General features: G+C 42.1%; 1 protein-coding gene across 5 annotated transcripts in view; it reads left to right on the top strand.

Annotated features, from left to right (window-relative positions):
- Ssbp2 (single stranded DNA binding protein 2) overlaps nucleotides 1-27,141 on the top strand; it is a 266,155-nt gene that overhangs the window by 28,936 nt on the left and 210,078 nt on the right. The gene's annotated exons all lie outside the window — the stretch shown is intronic.

Genomic DNA, 27,141 nt, shown 5'->3' with positions numbered 1-27,141 from the left:
GCCACACCTTCCTTCAGTTCATTGGACTTCCTAACTGACCTCGGTGTTTTCTAAGCAGCCTTGGGGAGTGGCATGCCCTTTTCCCTTGGGTGTAATAGGCTAGCCAGCCCTCCGAACCCCCTTTCCTCTCTCCTTCTACTCTTTTTTTTCTTATTTTCTTTTGAGGTGTAGTATGTAGTTGTATAAACTAGGTTGGCCTGGAATCATTCTTTTTGCCAAGGTTGGTCTTGAACTTCTTATCCTTCTCTCTAAGCCTTCCAAGTGTGGGGCTGTGCATCTCCACAGTCAGCTAAACTCTTCTTTTTAAAGCAGTTGTCCGGGTCTTGTCTTTTTACTGTTCTCGGTGAAAGTCAATTTCTGTATATTCAAAACACGGTATCAGTTGTCCTCTAGAGTCTTCTTACTCAAGCCCAAAGTCAAAATAGGTGGGAATACCCCGGGACTTACAATGTGCCCAGTGTCACGGTGACTTCCCAGGTCTGCATTGGCTTGTGGACAATATAAGCTCATGAAGGACCCCCTTGAGAAGTAATAAGTTGAACTGGATTAAGAAAGTAACTGCCCTCTCCTGTTTGTTTGGCTTAGCTCTTGAAGGAAGTGGGGTCTGTAGTAGAAACAGGGAAGAACTGTGGTGACTTAAGTCCTGGAGAAGGTGAGCCAGAGAAGACAGGAAAGCTCACCAGCAGCTGCTGTCACTGTAGAAGGTGTGAGCCGGCCAGTCACTCAAGCTGCTGCTTGTGACCCCCCCGGAGTCGATCTCAGCTTCTGCTGCAGAGGAGGTTATCGGACTTTGTTTTGAAAGCTCCGGGACCTTATCTGTTCTGCTGTATGAGCTAGGAAGCTTCAGGAACAACTGGAAGAATAAACACAGTATGTGTTTGCTGAAGAAAGAGATGGAGCTTTCTGCCAAGAGTATATTTTCTAATAAAACCGTAAATGAAGGAGGAGTTGGACAAAACCTATAGATTTCATGTTCTTTAAATATCAATTACATTTTAAGAAAGGGATTTCTTGCAGGGAGTTTATAGCAACATCAAAATAGAAACAGTCTTAGAAGTTTACATTAATCTCTGTTGTCTAAACTGCCTTTCTTAGTGTGGGAAGCACTGATTTATTTACTGTGGCATTATTTTTAGCTAAATAGTAGTGATAACCTTGGTCAGTGCCTTTCTTTCCTAGATCCCTCAAGGAATGTAATCTCATTGAATATTGACAACTTGACATTTCTGTGAATGTCTGGAATAGAAAACATAATCTTACCATAGATGTATTAAGTGTGAGTAATATAGAACAGTTTCAGTTCAGAGCTTGTCAGGGAAGCTGAGTCCTTCACCTTCACTAATGCTCTTTGACTTCAGTGTTCTGTCTGTCTCTGTCTCTCTTGGTCACATCTGCATGTGCTACTCTGCTTTGCTTGCTTTCAGAACTAGTAGATCTTTCTACATTTTTCTTTTTCTTTTTTTCTTTATTTTTTATTAAGAGATTTTCTTTTCATTTTACATACCAACCACAGCTTCCCCTGTCCTCCCTCCTCCCGCCCCCCAGTCTTCTCCCCCAACCCACTCCCCATCTTTCTACATTTTTCTTAGCACTGTTGTCTGCTGGTTTTTTTTCTCAGCTTTTATATGAACTTTTCTTTTTCAGCCAGTAATTTGGATCTGTTTATTTCATTTAGTCCTCAAAATTCTGCCTCTGTGGTGTATGAGGTACAGACCCGGTGAATGGGATGTATGTTTACAGTATAGACAGCCCTAGTGAATGGGGTGTATGTTTGCAGTATAGACAGCCCTAGTGAATGGGGTGTATGTTTGCAGTATAGACAGCCCTAGTGAATGGGGTGTATGTTTACACTGTACACAGCCCTAGTGAATGGGGTGTATGTTTACAGTGTGCACAGCCCTAGTGAATGGGGTGTATGTTTACAGTGTGCACAGCCCTAGTGAATGGGGTGTATGTTTACAGTGTGCACAGCCCTAGTGAACGGGGTGTATGTTTACAGTGTGCACAGCCCTAGTGAACGGGGTGTATGTTTACAGTGTACACAGCCCTAGTGAATGGGGTGTATGTTTACAGTGTACACAGCCCTAGTGAATGGGGTGTATGTTTACAGTGTACACAGCCCTAGTGAATGGGGTGTATGTTTACAGTGTACACAGCCCTAGTGAATGGGGTGTATGTTTACAGTGTGCACAGCCCTAGTGAATGAGTGTATGTTTACAGTGTGCACAGCCCTAGTGAATGGGGTGTATGACGTACAGTATTGACAACCCTTGTGAAGGTAGTATATGATGTATAGTATAGCTATAGTGAAAATTTGATGGTTTCTTTCTCCACCCCTCCCCTTGTGTTAATTCCTGAAACATACTTTCTTGCTAATAATGTGTTGCTGTGAGCTTTTCGTGTGCCTTCCTTGCCTTTGGAAGGAATCATTTCTCAGTTACTTCATAACTTCTAGGAGAGAATAAAGGCCATTTTTCACAATCAAAAACTTGTAAGTAGTGTGTAGCTAGAGTTTTCCTGCCTTGCCCACAGTCAGGACAAATCTCTGTCACTTGCCAGTCCCACAGCCGCTCAGACCCAACCAAGTAAACACAGAGACTTATATTGCTTAAACTGTTTGGCCTAATGGCTCAGGCTTCTAGCTATCTAGTTCTTACATCTTAAATTAATCCATTTCTATAAATCTATACCTTGCCACATGGCTCGTGGCTTACCGGCATCTTCACAAGCTGTTTGCAATCGTGGCGGCTGGCAGTGTCTCTCTGACTCAGCCTTCCACTTCCCAGCTTTATTCTCCTCCTTGTCCCGCCTATACTTCCTGCCTGGCCAACGGCCAATCAGTGTTTTATTTATTGACCAATCAGCAACACATTTGCCATACAGAACATTCCACAGCACTTCCCTTTTTTTTTTTTTAAAAAAAAAGAAAGGTTTTAACCTTAACAAAGTAAAATTACATATAATTTGGGAATTTGGGCGTAGATTCTCTTACTACTTCCTGCTGGAGGGGGGGCGATGTATCTTATGGGGACACAAAGAAAATTTTAGGATCATGGAGTAGTCCATGAGGGTGTATCATCTGAGCCAGTTGCCTTGAAACGGTTCTGGGTGTTGGATCATCTGGGCCTTGGTGTCATCTGAGACCTTTCAGGGGGTCTTGGCTGGTCAAACCTGATGTATCTTAATCTGGAACAAATCCATAGCCTCTGGCTTTCTGTGGAAACAAAAGCAGAGCCTCCTTTCCAAAGCAACATATCCTTACATCCAAATTTTGAAGTCAAGGTACCTTTAAAATATACATTTTGGCATAACTCAACAGCTTTTGCAATCAAATGTTTTTCTTCAATTACGAATATCAAAGAGAACATAATCCAGATTCTCTGTGTGGTAGCCATCTTTACGTGGCTTGTGTTTTATATTACCCTGAACCTACTGCTTTAAACTGCAGCATTCCAAGACTGAAACAGCGCTGTGGCTGCTGGCTCCACCCACTTTAGCTTCCCAACATGGCGGTAGTACGTTTTCCGCCAGCTCTGGGAGCCATCAACTCTCAGAAGTAGTGGGTCTATGCTTCTATCAAAGCAGCGTGTAGCCCAGAAACCTCTTTTTGTTTTGTACTAGCAAAGGCTAAATCCACCACGCAGCTTAATGTACCACTTGTAGAGGCCTCATTCCCGCCATACTGCAGGTTGAGCACGCACACCAGGAACCCGTCATAGTAGCTCAAACACGCGGGCTGCCTCTAGCTTGAAAGAGACAACTAGGAATTGTTTTTAGCTCCGTTTTAGAATCTTTTTACTCAGGTTTTAGGTGGAAACTCTTGCCAACACGTTGGGTGCCATTTGTAGCTAGAGTTTTCCTGCCTTGCCCACAGTCAGGACAAATCTCTGTCACTCGCCAGTCCCACAGCCGCTCAGACCCAACCAAGTAAACACAGTGACATATTGCTTAAACTGTTTGGCCTAATGGCTCAGGCTTCTAGCTGTCTAGTTCTTACATCTTAAATTAATCCATTTCTATAAATCTATACCTTGCCACATGGCTTGTGGCTTACCAGTGTCTTCACAAGCTGTTTCTCATCATGGCGGCTGGCAGTGTCTCCCTTTCCCTTCCCGTTCCCTTAATTCTCCTCTCTGTTAGTCCTGCCTATACTTCCTGCCTGGCCACTGGCCAATCAGTGTTTTATTGACCAATCAGCAACACATTTGCCATACAGAAAATCCCACAGCAGTAGTGATGGCCATGGGAAGATGCTGTGCAGTACAGCTTCAGCTTAGAAGATGGAGAGGTGGACAGCATGCTTCAGCTCTGGATTCAGTTTTCCCCTTGGAGAGGCCACAACTGCATAGGCTTCTGTGACTGGTTCTGGTACCTTTTATGTAGACTTTGCAAATGGTTGAAGGTTTTGTGTGGTTGAAGTGCAAAAGGTTTTGTATTTTATGGTTGGAGAGATAACATGGGAAAATCTTAGGGGATATGGAGAATAAAAGCAAAAACTGAAAGGATAAATAAAACCATGAACCTTGTTTTGCATGGGATGAAAAATTTAAAATAATATAAGGAGGTTAAACTCAACAGGAAACTCTGAGGTAGTGAATGTTGTAGCAGACGTCACAGTGGCCATGCCCTAAGCGTACACCATTGCGTGAAGCACCTGTGCTGCTCTTGGTCACTAGTTGAAAAGTGTTTTGACTTGAAATAGAATTCTATTGCTTCCCCCCTTTCCTCCTCTAGCCGCCCCCAGGCACTCTCCATCACCCGCCCATGTCCACACGCCACTCCTGAGTTGACGCCCTCCTTTTCATTGGTTATTACTGTTCCCTACATACTTGCATTTATATGCATATATACACACATATGCACAAATGTGTCAATACAGCCTGCCGATTGACTTTTGCTGTTTGTGAGTATATGTTTCAGGGCTGATCACTGCATTGACAACCAATGTCCCTGGGAGAGGCTGGTTCTCCACCTCCCAGCAGTCATTTGTTGCCTGTAATTGTTTGTCTAGAGATGGAACCCCATGAAAATTTCCTCCTCTCTGTTAACAGGTCTGTTGATGTTGCCATTGCTCTGGTCTTGTTAATGCAGTCATCTTAGGAGAGACTGCTCTACCTAGGCTTGTTGTATTTGGCTCCCACAGTCTTTCTGCCCTCTCTGCTGTGTCCTCTGAACTTAGGTACAAGAGCTGTGATATAGATGTATCATTGGGCCTGGCTCCTCACAGGAGCTCCATTTACTTGTGCATTGTGTCCAGTTGTGGTTTGCTGTGACTTGCTGTAAAGAAAAGCTTCTTTGATGGTGAGGGGTGACAGCGGTACTTACCTGAAGGTATAAGGATAAGGTTTAGAATGTAGTAAGGAATTGTGCTAGTCTAGTAAAGTGGCGGTAGTAGATTCTTTTCTAATGGCCATGATCTCATTAGCCCTGAGAAGCTGTCTAGGTTTCCGGTACCCAAGCATAATTTCACCCCCCCCCCCCACCTCCATCAGAATGGTTAAGATCAACACAACTGACAACAAATGATTGCAAGGATGTGGAGAAAGAGGAGAAGTGCAAACTGGTGCAGCAACTCTGGAGATCAGTGTAGAGAGTCCTTCAAAATCTAACGATAACTCTGCCATGTGACCCAGTTGTATCATCGCACCGTGGTGTATGCCTGAAGGAGTAGACAGTGCACTCCACAGATACTTGTACAGCAATGTTCATGCTGCTCTATTCACAGTTGCCAGAAAATGTGAACAACCTAAATGTCCTTCAGCAGATGAATGGTAATGTTTTGAAGTTGGTACACATACACAATGGAATACTGTTTAGCTGTAAAGAAAAGGAAATCCTGAAATTTGTAGGTAAATGGATGGAACTAGAAAAGATTATATTTAGTGAGGTAACCCAGACCCAGAAAGACAAATGCCACATATTATCTCTCACTTGTGGTCCCTAGCTCCAGATCCTCAGACGTGAGTGTGCATCGTGGAGTAACCACAGAAAACAGGGCATGCAAAGGGCCATTGGGGTGTGTGAGTGTGTGTGTGCGTGTGTGTGTGTGTGTGTGTGTGTGTGTGTGTGTGTGTGTGTGTGTGTGTATGTGTGTGTTGGGGGTGGAGTGGGCATGGGGGAGGAGTAGAAGGATACGTGTACTGTGTGTGACACAGGAAGTAGGAGAACAGAGGGGGTTCCAACAGAAGTAGGCCAGTACAGATGGAAAAGGGGGGATGAGCGACAGATAACCAGTTGTTTATTAAAGCCCCAAACATCCATATTATTTAGTGTTTACCTAAAGTTATACACAGTGCATATAAGTATAGGAATATATACATATATACACACACCTATGTTTTTATAGTGTGTAGATATATAGCTTAGAGAAGAGAAGCCACTTGGACTGATAGTGCTCCCCACAAGAATCAGAGACTAACAAAAATCTTAGCACTAGGCATGAGAAACTGTCTTTTGGATGGTTAGTCAGGGTAGTCTAAGTGACCCCTAAGACCTTTCAGGGGTTGGGGGTGGATCCCTGTTACTGAAGATGACACACACTTAGGATACAGGGCTCAGATGATTGGAGCTGGTTCTGTCTTGAAAGCCTCCTTGCTCTTCCACGATACCAGAAAATACTGTGCAAGTTACCGAAGGAGGGACACCATTGAACAGTCTTCCCTAGCTGTAGCACCTGGGAACCACAACAGTGACCAGCATGGCAAGATACTTGTAAAGATGCAGGAAGTGGCAGCCACATGTCAGTGGTAGCCAATAGTTGTCTTATTGCTTGCTATTAACAGAGCTTAAGGATACAGAGGATTAAGTCACACTTAGGACTGACCTCTGTACACCGAGGAGCAAGTGGAGAGACAAAGAGGTAAATTGTGATGTAGCCCATTAATACTGCAGCAGTGATATTTCATATGTGGGAGAAGTCACTGCAAAGTCTGAATGGGAATTACAGGACCTTATTTGTTTTAGTTAGACATCACCTTAGTGACGCTGATGTTTCAAGGCAGTTCAGGTTGAAGCTAGAGAAGGAAACTCCTCCTTATACTGTTGTGGTAATTCCTATAGGACTGATCAAGATGGAGACCATTTAATCAGGTAGAGGTGCAGGACTGATGAGGCACTGTCAGAAGACAGTATGGGAAAACTCTCTATAGGGAGTTATGTCTAATAGGTTCAGTTCTGCCTATGTTGAAATTTCTATGTTTACAGGACATCTAGGCAGAGATGGTAGTTGGTTTCAGGTTTAAACAATTATTTATTTTGGTATATGAGTGTTTGCATGTATGTGTGTGTAGCACATGCCTGATGTCTGTGGAGGTCAGATGACGGTGTTGGTCATAACCAGCAGAAGATGGTCACCACCAACCATGAGAGCGCAAGGAATAAAACCTGGGTTCTGTGGAAGAGCGCCAATACTTTGTCTCCTGACCTGATAGCTGATTTTACACACACACACACACACACACACACACACACACACACACACACACACTTTTCTAGACACAAGGCATTGTGTTAGTACCAAGAGCCAAACATCAGATCAAGACTGACATTCATATACTTTTCATTCTCCTAGGGCACAGACATAAAAAAATGTGAATTATTTTATTAAAGTGATGCCTGCCTTAGATCCAGAACTCTAGTGTTGTCCACTCTAGGGGCCACTGTATATATAGAACACAATAAGCCACTTTAAATCTTATTCAGGATGGGAGTTAGCCAAGGAATCGGAGGAGGGAAGAAGGAATTCTTCTACACAGAGGAAATAGTATGTGCCATGGTTCTGAGGCAAGGAAGAGCCAGAGTGGACGTGTGCTGTGGGATGTTCTATATGTTAAATGTGTTGCTCTGATGGGTTAATAAATAAAATGCTGATTGGCCAGTAGCCAGGCAGGAAGTATAGGCGGGACAAGTAGAGAGGAGAATTCTGGGAAGTGGAAGGCTGAGACAGAGAGATGCTGCCAGCTGCTGCCATGAAATGCGAGGTGTAAGGTACTGGTAAGCCACGCACCACGTGGCAACTTATAGACTAATAGAAATGGGCTAATTTAAGATATAAGAACTTAGATAAGAAGCCTGCTGTGGCCATACAATTTGTAAGCAATATAAGTCTCTGTGTGTTTACTTGGTTGGGTCTGAGTGGCTTTGGGACTGGCGGGTGAGAGAGATTTGTCCTGATGTGGACCAGAAAACTCCAGCTACAGACGTGTATGAAATGACGCTGAATATGTTAGCAAAGATCAGATATGTAGGGCCTTACTTGCAAGCAAACATTTTAAAATTTATTCTGGAAACATCAAAAGCCACTAAAGGGTTTTGAGTTTTAAGCCGAGTACCATGACATTAGTTTGTGTTTTTCGGCAATCACTATGACTGTATGGTAGGAAATGCTTCCAGATGGTACAAGGTGGACTCTGAGGGACAAGTTAGAACTCTAGCCTGGTGACACTGATGGCTTGAACTAGATGCTGGTGATGATGGTAGTTGGAAGATCAAAATGTAAAACAAGTGGAACTTGATAACTGTTACTTATCAGGGCATCATATTATTATTGGAATCTTTGAGGTGGGGGGAGAGGGGAGAGAGGTGGGGGGAGAGGAGAGAGAGGTGGGGAAGAGGAGAGAAGTGGGAGGGAGAGGAGACAGATGGAGGGAGAGGGGAGAGAGGTGGGGGGAGAGGGGAGAGAAGTGGGGAGAGGAGAGAGGTGGGGGAGAGAGATGGGAGAGGGGAGAGAGGCGGGGGAGAGGGGAGAGAGGTGGGGTGGGGGGGAGGGGAGAGGTGGGGGGAGAGGGGAGAGAAGTGGGGTGGGGGAGAGGGGAGAGCTGGGGGAAGAGGGGAGAGCTGGGGGAGAGGGGGGAGTGTGGGGGGCAGTTAGCTAAAACCTTGTAGTTTCCCAACACAGAAGGCCAGGGCTGGAGGGCAGGATTCCTAAAGGACAAGCAAAGTGCTTGGCAGAAGGGAACTGGGAAAAGATGCAAGTCAAGAAATGGGAGTTTGAGAAAGAAAAACTGTTTAATTGTCCCCATCAAAGAACAATTGGAAAAAATGACTGAGTGATGGTAGTGGACACCACAATTTAAAAGAATATTTAAAGATATCAGAATATTCTCTTTATGTTAGTGATATAATGCTAATTTTTAAAGAAAATGCTATAGTAATTTGCATAATCAGTGTAAATGCTCAAGTTTCATTTAAAAGATTTTATATATATAAGTATGTGCATATGTAGTAGAAATATTCAGAGATAATACATCAGTGGTTTTATGTGAATGGAAAAAATTCATTTTAGTTTCTCTGTATAATTTTCAAATTATATAAACATATTAATAACTAGGAAATTTAATTCTATCAACATTTTTTTAAATTAAGAAATTTATTATTCATTTTACATACCAACCACAGATTCCCCCTCTCTTCCCTTCTCCCGCCCCCTAGCCTTTACCCCCAACCCATCCCCCATTCCCTCATCCGACAAGGTAAGGCCTCCCATGGGGAGTCAGCAGAACCTGGTACATTCAGTAGAGGCGGGTTCAAACCCTTCCCCTTGCATCAAGGGTGTACAAGGTGTCCCACCGTAGGCACTGGGCTCCAAAAAGCCAGCTCATGCACCAGGGATAGATCCTGATCTCACTGCCAGGAGCCCCTTAAACAGACTAAGCTACCCAACTGTCTCGATTATGCAGAGGGCCTAGTCCAGTCCCATGGAGACTCCACAGCTGTTGGTCTAAAGTTCATGAGTTCCCACTAGTTTGGTTTGGTTGTCTCTGTAGGTTTCCCCATCATGATCTTGATGCCCCATGCTCATAGAATCCCTCCTCTCTCTTCGACTGGACTCCCAGAGCTCGGCCTGGTGCTTGGCTGTGGATCTCTGCATCTGCTTCCATCAGTTACTGGATGAAGGCCCTATGATGACAGGGTAGTCACTGATCTGATTACTGGGGGTATCTTACCCATTTTTTTAAATAAGCACGTTGTTTTTAAAATGCTGATGTTCTCTGAGCTGTAGTGGAAAACTTTTGTGTCTATAATCACAGTTTTGTATCTAAGATAAGTTTATCTTCAGTCATTTTAGCTGATGTTTTTGGTATTTGTGATCCTGTTTCCGTGTAACAGGATTTACATTTATTTATTTATTTATGGATTTTTCGAGATGCTGTTGATTTTCAGAATACATAAGCGGAGTATAAGGATTTTGTTCCTTTTCTTGCCCTGTTCACAGCTGCCCACATTTCTTGCCATCCTGTCTAGTCCAGATAACTGACTTTGGTTTGAACAGTATTTAATGTTTACGTTATTATGACTGACTGCTGGTCATTGACATGATGTGTATTCTGTAACAGAGTTTTCTTGTTTAGTTTTGCTACTGGGGTGTGCTTGTTAAAAGTGGCTTTGATTTTCTGTGACGTCAATGTTATTTGTTAATAAACGTTGTTGTGTTAATTTTATTTTCTTGATGAGGTGGTTCTCATACTCTCCTCACCCATTCTCACTACACTGGTTTCTCTTTGGCTTTTTGCAGAGTTGTTATCCTGCTCTCTTTCTTCCTCCTCATCTCCGTCATCCTGATCATCCATTTGGCTGCTTCCTTGTTCTGGATCCTGTGTTAGTTTCCATCACTGATGGGCTATCTCAGGAAAACTGGTGTATAAGGACTAACTTACTTCCGTTGTGGTTTCAGAACACGGTTGCTTGTCCTTGTGCCTTTGGGCTGGAGTTGACACAGGTGATCCCGGTAGAAGGTGTGGCAGCCAGAGGGAAAAGAGTCTGTGATGGCCATCCCTGCATGAACCTCCAGTGACCTCACCCCTCATTTAGGCCCCATCTCTTAAAGGTTCCCTTACAGCCCAAGAGTGTCCAAAGCAGTGACCAAGCCTTTAACATGTGGATGATGTGTAAGGCACAGCTGTGGTAGGTCCCTTGTCACCTGGCTCTTCTCGCTGCTGGGTGCCTGCTGTGAGGGGCACTCTCCCTGTGCCTGCTGTGAGGGCGCTCTCCTGTGCCTGCTGTGAGGGGCACTCTCCCTGTGCCTGCTGTGAGGGCGCTCTCCTGTGCCTGCTGTGAGGGGCGCTCTCCTTGCAGTAGTCTTAAGTGCCCGCTGCTTCTTTGGACTGACACAGTAATTTTCAGTTCTAGCAGGTTTTTGGAGTTAGATCTTTGCTTTCTTTAACTTAATTTGTGTGTTTATGTCTTCTTTTCTTTGATGTAGGAATTTGGTCTGGAATTCTAATCATTTGATATTTTCAGGTATTATCTACTTTTTTTATATTGGCTTTGTCTTATTGCGAGATAGACTTGGTTTTGTCTTCTAGGCCGTCGTACATTAAACCAACCCTCTTGTTCTTGGATCTGTTCTCCCCTGTTCTTGTTTCAGGGTTGCTGCTATTCTCCTCTCGCTTTGAGGATTATTAATGGTAGACTGTAGAAATGCTCTTCTTTTGGCCCATTTGTTTCTTCTAAGTCACAGCATTGATTTGCTGGCTTTGGCCTTGCCTTTCCTCTTCCTGTCTGCCCTTTACTGTGGGGCAGTCCTTCTTCACTTGTGGATGCCAAAGGATTCGGCAAAGTTGACTGGTAGTTTGGCATCTTTGGATGAGGCTTGCATACCTAGAGAGAGGGTTCAGGTTCACCTTAGGGTAATGTAGCAGGGCTGTTTTGTTGGGAGAGTCTGTGGTGTCCTTAGCTTTAGGTCTTTTATTTCAGACCGTTCAGATATCCTGGAAGCCCCTGGAGGTGTCGGACTGACTGTGGTTTCCAGATGGGGGCAGAAACCCACCTTGCCCTTGACTTTCTTTTTCAGTCTGTCATGTCGTTGAAAGTCTCTCTAGAGAAAGCCTGCTGTGTTCCGCTGGGACAGGACAGGGGTGCCACTTGTCTGGGACAAATACTGGGCAGGGAAGGAACTGGAAATCCAGAAGTTTGTAATTCAATTTGCTAATGCTTCTGCTTGTACCCTTCTCTCCTGCTCCTGAAGTCAGTTGGTGCTGTTGCTTTTGTGATTTGCAAATTCTGTCACATAAATCTAACCCCAGTTTTCCTCAGACTTTCTTAGAGTTCAGATTTCTTGGTCCTGAAAGGTGACTTGTGCACTTTCATTACTGTGAAGCTTCATCTTGTGGACCCATTCTTGTGTCTCTAACCATGGAAAGGGCTCCCTTCAGTGCACCTGTCGCTGTGATGTCAACCCACCCTCTTTAACCAGGAATCTGTGACATGACAAACATGGCCTCTTCTAGTCTTGACATGTAGCCCGTAAAGCCATATTGCTAATTGACAGCTCTTCCGTTAGCTCTTGTGAGTATCTTATCTATCCATAAACTCTGCGTTAGCTTAAGTGTCTTACTACTCATTTTCCCCTTCACTTCTGATATACCGGAGGAGTTGGCATTTAATGATAGTAGATAACACTCCAGAAAACGTCTGGAGCTTGAGGAGGCAGGAGAGAGAGGAGGGCTGCTGAGGACAGACATCACACAAAGGGCGTGGCCTGCTTAGCGTTCTGCAGTAAGCGCCAGACACTAATTTTCCTCTTTCGTGTTCAGGCCAGCTTGTAGAATGGAACCCTCTTATTCTCCTTTACAGAGGAGGGAACCAGGGTCTAGAAATACTCCACCCTAGCCAACTCAGCCCAGCAGGGAGTGGGCCGTGCAAGAGTAAATCATCATAGTCTGGCTGCAGACTGTGCAGCTCACAGTGTCACTGAGCCATGTGCACCCTGTGTCCCTGTGCTGCTGGGATGCTTTCTTTTGGTGGTGATGGAAAGTTTTCATTTTCTCCTGGGGCCTAGACTGATGAGCTTTATTTGTCTATTATCACTTATTTCTTTAGACATTATCTATCTATAACCTACAAAGTTAAAAATGTAATTTTCCTGTTGTTGATTTATAGTAAGGAGAAGTTGTTGTCTCAGACTATCCCGGCACATCCTAAAAGGCTTGCTTTCTTGTCTGCTTATCGGTGGATACATTTCTGGGATCCTCTGGAGCTGAGCTGCCACTGACTCGGGGTGTCCAAAGCCTTCCTCCTGCCTTCCTGGGATATGCTCCATTGAGCATGTGGTAGCACTGGTGAAGTGGTGAGCTCAAGAAAAATGTCGCCTTTTCAGATACAGTCAAATACTAGTTATCCTGAAGGGGAATTATTCATATTTGGTATATTTGTAATAGGTATTTAATTCAGAACTTACTCAATAATGAGCTGTTTAGTCTTTGAAAACATAACATCCCTTTGATTTGGTTTTGAGGAAGAAACCCCCTTTTTTTTTGTTAAGAGATTTTCTATTCATTTTACATATCAACTATGGATTCCCCTGGCCTCCCTCCTCCCACCTCCCAGTCTTCCCCTGCAACCCACCTCCCATTCCCACCTCCTCCAAGGCAAGGTCTCCCCTGGGGAGTCAGCAGAGCCTGATATATTCAGATGAGGCAGGTCCAAGGCCCTCTGAGGAAGGAAGGAACTCTTAAAGACAGGTACCTTTTTAGTCACATTCTGCATTAAGACATAAATAAATAACCAGCACTATAGAATATGCCTCACTTCACTCTGTATCCTTTTAACTACTTTAGTTTATGCCTGAAAAGAATCAGATTTGTCATTTTTATTGTTATTAAATTTGAACAGATTGAATATAGTTATACTCATTAGTATACATATATAGTGATACATTTTGAATCTATGCATTTACTTGCCTTGTTCAATAAATAAAAAATATTGTGCTATTAAGGTAATTGCATGCTTATTTTTAATAAATCTAGTAATCAGATTTTAAAAAACATTTCTTTTTAAAAATTCTTACTGAATGATGAATGCAATTTTCTTCAAGCCCTTAAAATAATGTTTCCTGTGTTGAGGCACAGTCCTTTCATTTGCAGATTCCAGCTCACTCTCAGAAGAGTGCTGCTGAGGATGCCCTGTGCTCGAATTCATCTTACAAGGACTGGCGCTTTGTTTCTGTGGAGGTCTGCTCTAGTGTCCTGTTTTAAGTCTGTGCCCCCCAATCAAGACTAAAAGTGTTGTATAGTTCGTGTCTTCTAGTTACAGCCTTATTAGCTCTTCATAGAACTTTGGCTTCTCAAAGATGATGTAGAAGTGTTGACACTGTAATTCCATAGAAAAAGGAGACTAAATTTCCTCACTATTTAAGTCGTTATCATGTCGTTTAAAACATTCATGATCCTCTGTCCACTCTTAGTCAAGAGGAATGATGGAAGTGTTGGTCTTTATCATGAGTTCCCGGATTGGCTTCATCTGGAAGATGAGACCCACGGAAGCTTCACAGGCATGTTCAAATTAGCGTTGGGCATTAGGACGTGCTGCCTTTGTGGAGAAGCCCCACGTCCCTCCCAGGCTATCCCATGACTTCATTTCATCCTTTTCGTTCTATTATAATTGGCAGTGGTTTCTAATCTGCCACATGACCTTTCCATTCATGGCCTTTGGACCAAGTGGAGCTTTATCAACAGTGTTCTCAGTTTGAATTCTTTTAATAGAGCCCACCCTCTTGAGTTTTTTCTCTTAATTTAATGAGCAGTGAGTTTTCTGAATTGAAGACACTGTAAGAATCATCTCTACTTGGAATTAGAATTGTCAGTGCAAAATTAAAAGCATAACCTGAAAGTTTTAGTAAGAATTTGCGACTGCTCATTTTCCTTCTGCTGATGAATCTTTAATTTTTTAAATTAAAATATTGAATTGAAGGGACTACATCCCAGACAAAGCGACTCCTAAATTGCTTGTGAAAGAATAATTCTCTTAAGTGTTACACATCTGACGGTGATTGATGGCCTTTATACATTTCCTTCCACTGGATTATTTTTTAAAATTAAATTTTGGAAGAAACTATAATTCCAAAGTGGATATGCTTTAAATTCAAAAATATGGAAAGTGTGTTAAATTTTTAGAGAACATAGATTATTTAGAAGTCTCATTTTTTTCCCCCTGCCTGTGATCACTTACACTTTCAGAGATCCCATTAGCTGTGAGTATGTAGTTCTCTAGGTTTCTCTACTTTCACACTTTGGCATGTTTCTGTTTTCTCCAAGGTATTGTTTATATACTATGAATTTTGATTAGATTATTATTCATATATTACTAAGAATTGTATTTATTGCTTGATAAAGTGGAGAGAACTATATATCTCAAACGCTTAAGTACGTTGTAGAAGATAAAGTAGGAAGAGAGAAGAGATAAGGAACAGAAACGTGAGAATGGAGAGATTGGGCTGTCTATCTATAGCTGGTTATATATTACCTTCTGTTTTAATCTCTTTGTTTTTACTTTTTCTCATTAAAATTGTAACTCCAGAAAATGTTGGTCATTATGTCTTCCCTCTTTGAAACTCCCAGATTCTAACAGTGTCAACCCAGTTGTGAGAAATTATCTGCTTTGTGTTTTAGCCTTTGCAAATAATAGCTCTCAAGTTCTTGCAAAATAAGTAAACAAAGATGATAAAGACTACTGGAATCATGTCACCGTTTCATGCTTTGGCACTCTTAAAGCAAGCTGTCAACAGTAAATCTTCAGTTTGAGTTAGAATGGATCAGTCCCCACCCCACCAGACTCGTGTACACACCTTCATATGAGTGCACATATTATATAACTATAAGAAATAATCAATTGTTTCTCTGCTCTAGGTTTTAAATTGACTTTTAGCCTTGTTCCCTTTCTCATCATATAATGGGGAATAAAATGTCAACCCATCACTCTGTTTCTTCTGTATTTAGGTACAGTGCCATGCTTGCATAAAAGTGACACTCAGCTGATTCCTAAGGACCTTAGAGACTCTTCAGCCATCAGACAGCTTTTATTGAGATGTGTCATCTGCTTATGAATACAAACAACACAATACGTTGAGAAAAGATTTTCAGAAAGAATTGAAGCATTTACTTTCTTGATTTTGTTTTGTAATAAGAAAAAAAATAACTATGAAGCTTTGACTGTAATTCTCCCCCTTGGTACGAAGAGGCAATAAAATACAAGTTAAAAAAACAAAAACCGGCTGGGCAGTGGTAACACACGCCTTTAATCCCAGCAGTCAGGAGGCAGAGCCAGGCGGATCTCTGTAAGTTCTAGGTCAGCCTGGTCTACAGAGCAAGATCCAGGACAGGCACCAAAACTACGCAGAGAAACCCTGTCTCGAAAAACCAGCAACAACAACAACAACAACAACAAAAACCAAAACCAAAACCAAAATGGGCTGTAGAGATGGCTCATCGGTTAAGAGCATTCTTTGGCTGCTCTTCCAGAAGATCCTGGTTCAATTCCCAGCACCCACATGGCAGCTCACAACTGTCTGTAACTCCTGTTCCTGGGGATCTGACACTTTCACACAGACACACATGTAGGCAAAACACCGAGATACATAAAATGCAAATAAATAAATTATTAAAAAAATAAAACAACAGATGAGGTTAGAGAGGTAGCTCCGTGGTTAAGAGAATTTGTTGCTCTTGCAGAGGACCCAAGTTCAGCTCCCAACACCCACATGGTGCTCACAGTCATCCATAACTACATTTCCAGAGGATTCAATGCCCTCTTCTGACTTCTCTGGGCACCAGGCACACACACTTTTTCAGTGGTCTATAATTGAATTGTTGTATTCGTTTGTTATGATGGCTGTAACAAAGGTCCACAAAAGAGCTCCGTTAAATAATGGATACTCTGTTGTCTCAGAGTCCTGGAAGCTGGAAGTGTGGAGTGCAGATGTAGTCCGTGTGGTTCAAAGAGGGCTGTGAGGGGGGAGTTTTCCTGGCCTCTCACTGTACCTGGTGCATGACCATCTGCTCCTCGTGACTCTTCATCATCTTCCCTTTTAAATGTCCGTGTTCAGTTTTTCTCCCTTTCAAACAGTACCGGTTACACTTTATTCTGTGCTGAACTGGGTAGTTTTATGTCAGCTTGAAACAAGCTAGAGTCATCTGAGAGGAGGGAGCCTCCATTGACAAAATGCTTCCATAAGACAGGGTTGTAGGCAAGCCTGTATTTTCTTAGTGATTGATCAAGGAGGGCCCACCCTATTGTGGATGGGGCCATCCCTGGGCTGGTGGTCCTGGGTTCTATAAGAAAGCAGGTTGAGGAAGCCATGAGGGACAAGCCAGTAAGCAGCACTCCTCCATGGCCTCTGCATCAGCTCCTGCCTCCAGGTTCCTGCCCTGCTTGAGTTCCTGTCTTTACTGTTTTTGATGAAGAACTTTTATATGGAACTGTAAGTAAAATAATCCTTTCCTCCCCAAATTGCTTTGGTCATAGTGTTTCGTCACAGCAACAGTAACCCTAACTAAGACTGGCACCAATGGGATTCTAGTATGACCCAGTTTTATCCATCCTATTCCAAATGAAATCCTAATCTAAACAGAATTCTGAATTAAAATTTCTGAGATGCTAGGTCCTTGGACTCTAATGTATCATGTGCCTTTTAATTTTTTTGGGGGGTGGTGGTGGTGTGAGACAGAGTTTCTTTGTGTAGCTTTGCACCTTTCCTGGAACTCACTCTGTAGCCCAGGTTGACCTTGAACTCACAGAGATCCACCTGCCTCTGCCTCCAGAGTGCTGGGTTTAAACGCCATGTGCCACCACTGCCCGGCTATGTGTCTTTTATATTGGGGAGAATGCAATGTAACCAGTAACATTCATCTTCAAGAACAGGGAGTGACTCGCTGAAGATGGAGCTTTTCTTTTCAAGAACTTAGTTGATGCACCTCTCTTGATCCTTACTGCTCTGTTACCTTTCAGCGAAAACTGGTTTCATTATAGTGTAAGGAATTTTCCCCCTCCCCTCCCCTCTCCTCCCTTCTCCTCCCCTCCCCTCCCCTCCTCACACCCCTCCCTCCTTTCTTTCTGTCTTTTTTTTTTTAAACAAACATTTATGTTACAGGTGTTAGGATCAAAGAGTTATCCAATGATTGCTTGCAGAAATATTCCGATTTATGATCTTGTATAATATATATAATGTACAATATAATAATATAACATAATATAAAATGAACTGAACTTCGCTCTTCTCTCGTGTGTCACCTCATACTCCAGCAGTTCTCCTGAGCACTGTGAATGGCTGCTTCCCTGGAGGACATCATCAGAGGATGGTGGAGTCTGCAGGAAAGCCTGCTCATCAGACCGCAGAGCAGCTGTTTTGTTAAACACATGGGGGAGGGAGGGAGACCCTGAGGGGAGTGTGGAGAGCTCACTGCTGGTACTCAGATAAACCCCAGAAACCAGTACCCCTCCCTGCTGCCATAAAGGAAGGGCAACTTACATGATGTAAAGTCTGCTCTGGGCCAGTAGCAGTTAAGTCACTATAATTTATATTTATATTAAATGCCAGGGCAGGGTAATGACTGACCTTGAGGATGATTGTAATTTTGAGATCATGCAGAATTATTGGCTATACTTAGTTTGGCTTTTTGTACTTATTTAAGTACAAAATAGAACACAGGCATTTTGGCATAATGCTTTCCTTTTAACACAAGATAAGTAACACAGATGGCGTCAAACACTAGGAATCTTGTACTTATCCAGGTCCGAGCTCATTGACTGACTTTGAACAAATAACTCCAACTTTCCCTGCTTTGTGAACTTATGTTCACCATGTTGGTGGGGGTAGACTTCCGTTCAGCAGTGGAACCTATGCATTCTGTGGAGTAATATCCATTTCTAGATAGTAAGGTTTGAAAAAGGGAACCAAATTCTTCATTCTTAGAGATATTTAGAAAGATGGAGAGCTAGTATATGTGAATAGTTAGTTATAAAGTAATATCAGATGTGACCGTGCATTCTATGAATGATATGGAAATAAGTATCTGTAAGGTTAAATCGTTTGGAAGAGTGCTCAGGTTAGGGGTTGAACTAATTCTGAGAGTCTGTGCTAGTGGTGTGTAGGTGGGGAAAGACTGTTTGTTTATAAGAAGTGAGGCTGTTCCTGAATCGCAGCATATAGTCATAAAGGTGTCAGCTCTTGACCTGTTCACGTAAAAATGTCCCACCACTTCTACATTTATAGTCAAGTCACCTTAGATTTCTTTCTGAGTTTGCACAGAAGAGTCAGGGATGAACAAGGGCAGCTTTCAAATAGACTTAGACAAATGTGTGTGGGGTAGAGGTTTAAAATCATAGCTTTTGCATAATTACTTAACTGATGTCTCGTTAGGTTTATGGTCTTTTTTTTTTTTTTTTGGTTTTTCGAGACAGGGTTTCTCTGTGTAGCTTTGCGCCCCTCCTGGAACTCACTTGGTAGCCCAGGCTGGCCTCGAACTCACAGAGATCCGCCTGGCTCTGCCTCCCGAGTGCTGGGATTAGGTTTATGGTCTTTAAATCTGAAAGTATATGTTTATTATCAGTATACTTGAAAAAATCAGTTATTTTATGTCAGTTATTTCTAGAAACTTTTAGAATAAAATATTCTAAAATATACTAATATATATATAAATTGCTGAATGATAAAGCATTAGATATATTTCCCAGACACAAGACTGTACATATACATACATGTTCATCTCTCTCTCTCTTTCTTGTGTGCACATACACATATACATATGTACTGATGGCTAGCTAGTATAATGGTTAGGTAAATAGCTGGGTGAACTAATTAATTAATATTTTAAGTTTTGTGTATGTGTATGTACACACATAGGCATATATATATATAATCTATTTTGAATAGTTTAAGAGTTTTCCAAGATATATGCTACAAAATACACACACACACACACACACACACACACACACACACACACACACAGACTTATATATAGCCAAATACATTTGGAAATGTGTCATATTATGTTTATATCAAAACCCTCTAATACATAGCTCATTAAAGATTCTGAGAAAAGAAACTAATTTACACTTAGTCTAGCATTTTCAGGTGTGAATAAGAAATGCTGTATGAAACTCTGTGTGTGCGCGCGCATGCACCTGCTTTGGTCTGTAAAAGCATGGAACATAGTGGGTTTCCATTTGATCAAGTGGTAGGACTCGTGTTGGCGATACAGCAAGAAAAACTTTTGAAGCTGCTTTCTTAAGCCACTGTGGAGGGCAATGAATATATGTTCATGCCAAGTTGCCTGCTTGGTTACTTGGGTGTCACTAGTCCAGTGCTTTAGTGGACAACTGTGCTCTTCTGTCTGCCCTGTGTCTTGGCCTGGCTTTCTGCCTGGCTTGTGCATCCTCTTGCTGTTTCTGCCCAGTTTCTTCAGCCTCTACTTCTTTGTTTTCGTGCCCAAAGAACTAAAGCAGCTGGGAAGCTTAGTTTAGATACTCAGCATTTGTTCACTTTAGACATTAAATTGTTCAGTTTTGTTTGCTGTATTTATTATACAAGAAAATGTCATGAGGACACACGTTACTTGGCATCAAATTCTGCATCTTAAATTACAAAGAAAACATTTAAAGTTAAGTAGAAAACTTGGCTTCTGTTTGGCTTTTCTCTTTTAAGATAAATCACAAGGAACACAAGTCCAGTGTTATCTGTAGTAGAAAAACAAACTCAATGACTTGAGGTTTAACCACTAACTGAAAGAGAAATGGAATTTGAACAGTTGCATTTAAAACATGTTTTGACTTTTGTTTCTAGAAGAGACTATGGTATTTCCCCTTGGCCCTTCGCTGATGGCGTCATTGGTCCCCCAGAGCCCCCATACAACTGCAGAGTTTCCTGTCTGTTGATGACCAGTAAGATTATGGCTCAGGGTGCTTGTGGCGTCTCTTGGTTGCTGCTGCTGTATGCATGTTCGGCCATGATGCCATGTGTTTTGTTCACCACTTAGCACCTTCACAATAACCTGTGTCTTCCAGAAGCTCACTTGAAATCTAATTTTATATTTCTGTTAAGTTATTTAATTAATTAGAAGATATGTCAACACTGACAGTATTATAATTTAGTAGGCAAGTTGCCTTACCATTTAATCCTTAATTAAATATTGAACCACTTTAACAAAGTTGCCCTCACATAAAGAATACTGAATAAGATACGTACAAAAAAAGGAATGAAGAGAAAGGAAAGGGAAAAGGATCCTTCATTAAAATGACCAGCTTTCTTCTGTGGTAAACAGTGGGAGTGTGGGCAGTGTCTGCTCTTACTCCCAGTTACTGGAGCTTAGGTGCATGAAGGTTCGTTCAGCCAGTGTGAGAATTCAAAGTTCTTTTACTGCCCAGGAGTTCAATATAAGACTTTCATGGCAACTTGGAATAGGTCACAGATCTTAGCTGGCCAAAGGCTGTGAAGATATTATGTCGCTTTTCAATGGGACATAGTGGGAAGGTTGCAAAAATAAATCTGGTTTTTATCCCCGAATAATAAAATGACAGAGAGCTGTGATGACCCAGTTTGAGTTGGCATTAGAGTTGTCTGACACAGGGACACTGGATTGGGGGGGGAATACTGGCATTAGAGTTGTCTGACACAGGGACACTGGATTGGGGCGGGGGAACACTGGCCTTAGAGGATTCATTCTCAGATGTGTGGATGAAAGGGGAAACCGACAGGCTTAATTTCCAAACAGTAGCCTCCCGCATCTCTCTGCACACTTTGCTCTTTAGAGGCCTGCTTGATAGCTTCCTCGTCTAGTTTCTCTTGTCCTGCATCCAAGCTCATGTGTAAATGGATTGAGTAGTAGGAGGAATGTGTCGATAGCTTTGTCCCTCCTCTAAATAATGTCAAGCCTGCTTAGTATTAAAAATTAATGGTATTGATACCTTTTAGTATGCCTATTAGTTTCATATAACTTTGTTTCTAATTATTCAAATTCAAAATGTAATCTCATGTGTATAATGTATTTTTTTCCAAAATTTTCATTAATTGCTATGTACATTGATTTCCCAAAATGTTTCTGAGGTCAACTACGGTGATGGAATGAGACTAGCTTCACACTGGCTATTTAGCCCAGCCTGGCCTTGAACTCATGACCTTTCCTAGTACAGCCTCCTTAGTGCTGGGATCACAGGCATATGCCATGATGCCCAGCTGATGGTCTTGTTTTGATATTACTAAGGTAAAAGGCCTTAGGAAATAGTCTAGTCTGAAGGTTTAACTTAATTTGAGACACTAAGTACAAAGAGCTTACAATTAGATTGGACTTTTTTGTTACTGGTTTTTACGTAGAACTTTCTTCCTAGATTTTTTTCTGGGAAATATTCTCTCTGAATGTATTTCTTTGGCTTTTTTGTCTAGTGTCATGTACTGGATTGGGCAGGTTGATGGTGGGTGGGGAAGCCACATTGTGCATGAACTCTGAAACCCTTGCCTTAGACATCCCAGGGCCTGTATCAGGCCAGTGTGTAGGGCTGAATTTTCTTTCTTTCATTATGCGTGCAATATACTGCCCATGTCATTGTAAGGCAACAACGGAAGGTCAGACTGGATCGGAGTTAATCAGGCCCATTGTGTTTACCACCATGCTGCTTCTCATCTGTTCTACATTAGAAATCTGAAGGCTTTCACAATTTGAGGGATTACATTTCTGACTTCTTCTGTTTTGGTTGAACTACTTTGACAAACTGGTCAAGCTTATCTACTTATTAGTATGTCCAGAATGTCTACCATAATATAGTTACTCATTGAACACTAACGTGCCAGGGGTTATGATCTATAATTCTCACAACTCCAAAGGGCAGTTGATAGGCACTTCAATCTCACAAATGAGAGATGATCTCCATGCGATCTCAATCTGTAAGTATATGTATAATATATAATTTGTTACAATTCTTTTTATGGAATTCTTTCATCTGTAATTGTTTTTGTAAATTTAAAGACCTTTGGCCAGTTTAAAAAGCATTTTAAATGTTTTTATTAATTCTTTGAGAATTTCAATTTTGATTGAATTTGAGAATTTTGATCATCCTCATCCCTCTGCCCCAACTCTTCCAGCTCCTCCCCACCTCTCTTCATGTACATTCTTCTGTCTCTCTTCCCACTTCCCTCTCCCTCCCCCTCCTTTCTCTCTCTCTCTCTCTCTCTCTCTCTCTCTCTCTCTCTCTCTCTCTTTCTCTCTCTCTCTGAACACCATTGAGTCCAATTGTGTTGGTGACTGCTTCTGGGTCTGCCCTGGAATATGGCTTTTCCGAAGGCCTTCAGTGTTAATCAACCCTTCATGTAGGCATCCTCTATCCTGCCTCCTCATCTCCTGCTCTTATTTAACCCTTCCTGTTCCATTCTCCTTCTCCCCTTTATAATATTCTATTTCCCCTTCCTTGAAAGATTTCCTTCCCCCCGTTGACCCTCTACTAGTTACATAACCTCAGTGAAACACATATCCAAATATGATAGAAAACATGATGTTTCTGTGGGTCTTGGAAGACTGTTTCCAGTTCTGAACATTTACCTACAACTATCTTAGCTTTATTTGTAACAACTGAACACTATTCCAGTGTATAAATATACCACATGGATGGTATATTTTCATCGATGGGCACATAGGCTGTTTCCATCTCCTGGTATTTTGAAGACAGCGGCAATGACATGGGAGAGCAGATTCCTCTGTAGTAAGATACTGAGTCTTTGGCTATATGCCTCAGAGTGGTGTAACTGGATCTTCTGATAGATCTGTTTCTGACTTTTTGAGGCACCTCTACACTGAATTTCATAAGCAGTTGCTCTAGTTTAAACATGTTTATGATATTTATTTATTAATGTGTATGCATGTGTGCTTGGATGCACAGATGTGCATCATGTGGAAGCAGGAGCCCTCAGCAGCCAGCAGGAGCATAGATAGCATCTGCTGGTGCTGCACTTGGGAGTTCCCATGTGGGTGCTGGGAGCTAGAGCCCAGCCCACTGCAAGAACAGTCAGTGTTCTTAACTGCCAGCCATCTTTCCAGCCCCAGTCAATTTTCTCTTAAAACTTTCAGTTAGGATAAGGATTGAAGATCTTAAAGGTGATGAGAGAGAAAGCCCGCTTACTTCTCATCTTTAAAAAGTTGTACTGGTCCATTTTACTCATGGACACATTCTACCTCTTAAACTCACACTAGTAGTCACTGGCTTAATAATCTTTTACCTTCTCGTTTTGTGTGTGTTTTGTTTAAGAAGTTGAACCCAGTTCAACAGGAAGGGATCCTTACTCAGACTAAAGAAATAACCTGTCCTTTACACTGGCCTCCACTGCCTTTCAGTCCTGTGAGTCACTTCATCACAGAGGCAAAGATTGCTGAGTGCATAAAGGGTGTGGCGCTGGACTAAACATCACTCTCCAGGCAAAAGTAGTAAGTAGGTAGCATCAGCTGCTCTGGGGGGGGGGGGGGTGGTCCTGGCAATTTTTTAGATTTTTAAACATTTTTTATTCATTTATTTTTCATGTGAGAATTGAAGAATGGCTATCCAAAGTTACTTTATTTTTCCAATAACAGTCATTCCATCTTGCATTATACTCAGTAATTGTTTATTTGGACTGTTGGCACTAATTTTCCTGTTTTGACCTCAATTTTTTTTCTCAGATTAATACTTCATGCAGTCATAATGCGGTCCTTGTAGTCAAGGTCAACTGTTACATTAGTTATGTCTAAACCGGTGGGGCACTGGTATCCATAGCACTGAAGCGTAGTAAAACGTAATTCCTGTGCTCAGTGGTAGACTTTTATATGGTGTGTATACCTGTGCTCCTTTGTTTCTGTTCAAACTCTTCCTGGCAGAGGAATATTGTAAATGTTTGTTGGACTCCGTTTTGAAGAATTAGCTCTCTCTTTTACACAAGCTGTGCTGTGGAATTTAGCAGTTGCATGCATAGTTGGAGTGAATGCCTCTTGCTGTTGCCGGCTAGTTTCTGTCAGTCTGGTACATACTAGAATCACCTTGGAAAAGGACCCTCACCTGAGGCCTTGTCTCCCTCTGCTTGGCTGTGGCACTGTCTCTGGGACGTTTTCTTTATTAGTGATTGACACGGGAGGTCCCAGTCCATGGTGAGTGGTACAGCTCCTGGGTGGTGGTCCTGGATTGAACAAGAAAGGGAACTGAGTAGGTGTGTAGAGCGCACCTGCTTGAGTTCCTGCCCTGATGTCCTTCAGTGGAGGACTGTAATCTGTAGGTCAAATACCTGCACCCAGGTCGGTTTGGTCACAGTTTCCTCACAGCAGCAGAAAGAACTGAAGTTCTTGTTTGCTTTCATTGTCACCATAGCTCTAACTGTTGATGAGAGAGAGCACTGTTAAACATGGGGTGATTTGGGTATTCGATTTTTTAAAAACTTTCTGGCTGAGTTGGACCATTGTTTTTAAAACTGGTATAAATTAAGAAATTTAGAAATAGGTGAAATATCCATGCTAAAAACTTCTTATTAAATGCTTGTTGTATATTGCAGATTGTATCAGGCCACCAATTTTGTTGCTTACTTGAAGATTAAGTTTACTGTGCCACAGTCTTACCTATTTAACTATAATACAATTTCATGTTGGTGCTTTATTAATAGATTAAGATGATTTTCTTTGTTGTTCATACTTATTGGTGATTGTCTGATTATTTTTAATGACCACTTACATTTTCTAGTGTCTTTAATATTTGTGAAGAAAGTGTGTTAAAAATAAGCTGACTACAAAAATTAGTTGGGATAATAAAACACAATGTAAAGACTAACTTTGCAAAAATGTTGTTTATTTTTTTATTGAAAATTAATTTTTTCACACACTATATTCTGATCATGGTTTCTCTTCCCCCAACTCCTCTAAGGTCCTCCCTAGCTTCCCACACACCCAAATGCACATCCTTTCTCTGTCTTTAGAAAACCAACAGGCAAACAAAGTGAAGAAAACCAGAAAATAAATAACAGAGGAAAAGCACATGAAACACACAGAGACAGACAGACAGACAGACAGACACACACACACACACACACACACACACACACACAAAATCTGTAAAGACATAAAATTGGAAACCATAATATACAAGCAAAAGACAAGTAAAAAACAAAAAAAGAAAGAAAAGACCAAACAAAGTAATATGAGGCAAGAAGTCTATAAAACACAACTGTTGAGTTCATTTTGTGTTCACCAGCTACTGCTGGGCTTAGGGCCTACCCTTAAGTATGGTTAGTACACACTGTGTAACTTCATTGGAGAAAGCTAATTTTTCTTTTACAAGTTGATGTCAATTGGAGATAGCTTCTTGGTTAGGGATGGGAGCGCATGTCCACTTCCCTATTGGTGAAATTATTAAGGCCACTCCACGTAGTTAAAAGGAGATTTATTTAATGGCGTAACTTACAAATTAAGGGATAGGTAGGTCGCGGGGTCTGGGGAAAGTGTATCGCAGTCCAGCGGTGTTCTCTGGAGCTCTGCTTGGGCCACCTCCACCGTCCAGGGTCCCGCAACCGAGAGAGCGCCCGCCGCCTATCCAGCTCTCGGGTCCCCAGGCGCCTCCCTTGGCCCCGCCTTGTAGGCGTGACAGTTGCCGAAGTCTCAATGGGGGTTGGAACTTCCAGATCAAAGCTGGAATGGCTACCCACTACACTTCCCCCTCTCAGCACTGGGACCCTGTCTGACTTGAACCTGTGCGGATGCAGTGCGTGCTATGTGAGTTCATGTGTATCAATCCTATTATGTCTGAAAGACAGTTTTCTTGGTGTCCTTCATCACCTCTGCCTCCTCTTCTGCAAAGCTCCCTGATCCTTGAGGCAGAGGATTCGATGAAGATATCCTGTTTAGATATCACTCTCTGCACATTGTCCAGTTGTGGGTCTCTGAGTTAGTTCCCATCTACTGCAAGAGGAAGTCTTCCTGATGATGGCTGAGCAAGGCTATAGCAGAATGTCGTTAGGAGTAATGTCATTGCAATGTCCCTTTAGCAGAACAATAGTATTGTGTTTTCCTCTAGTCCTGTGACCTATCTACTCTCAGGGTTCTTGACCTTCTGAGCAGTGTCAGGCATGGGTTCTGTCTTGTGGAGTGAGCCTTAAATCCAATTACATAGTGGTTAGTTACTCCCATAACATTGTGCCACCATTGCATATCATGCAGGCAGGTCACATTGTAGATCTCAAGGTTTGTAGCTGGGTTGGTGGTTACTTTTCTCCACTGGTAGTGTGCAGGTCTTCCAGTACCATGAGCATTAGTCAGGAGGGGTGAAGGCCCTAGTTAGGCACCAGTTCAACTTCTGGTTGAATAAGTTAATAAGATATGTGAGTGTTGTCTTTGACAATAGGGCCTTATCATTTTTTGAGGAGCAACCAAT

This window comes from Peromyscus californicus, unplaced genomic scaffold (genome assembly GCF_007827085.1).
Source record: "Peromyscus californicus insignis strain IS unplaced genomic scaffold, ASM782708v3 Scaffold_18__1_contigs__length_77618521, whole genome shotgun sequence".
In the NCBI taxonomy this organism is placed as follows: Eukaryota; Metazoa; Chordata; class Mammalia; order Rodentia; family Cricetidae; genus Peromyscus; species Peromyscus californicus.
This window is presented reverse-complemented; position numbering and strand designations above follow the sequence as displayed.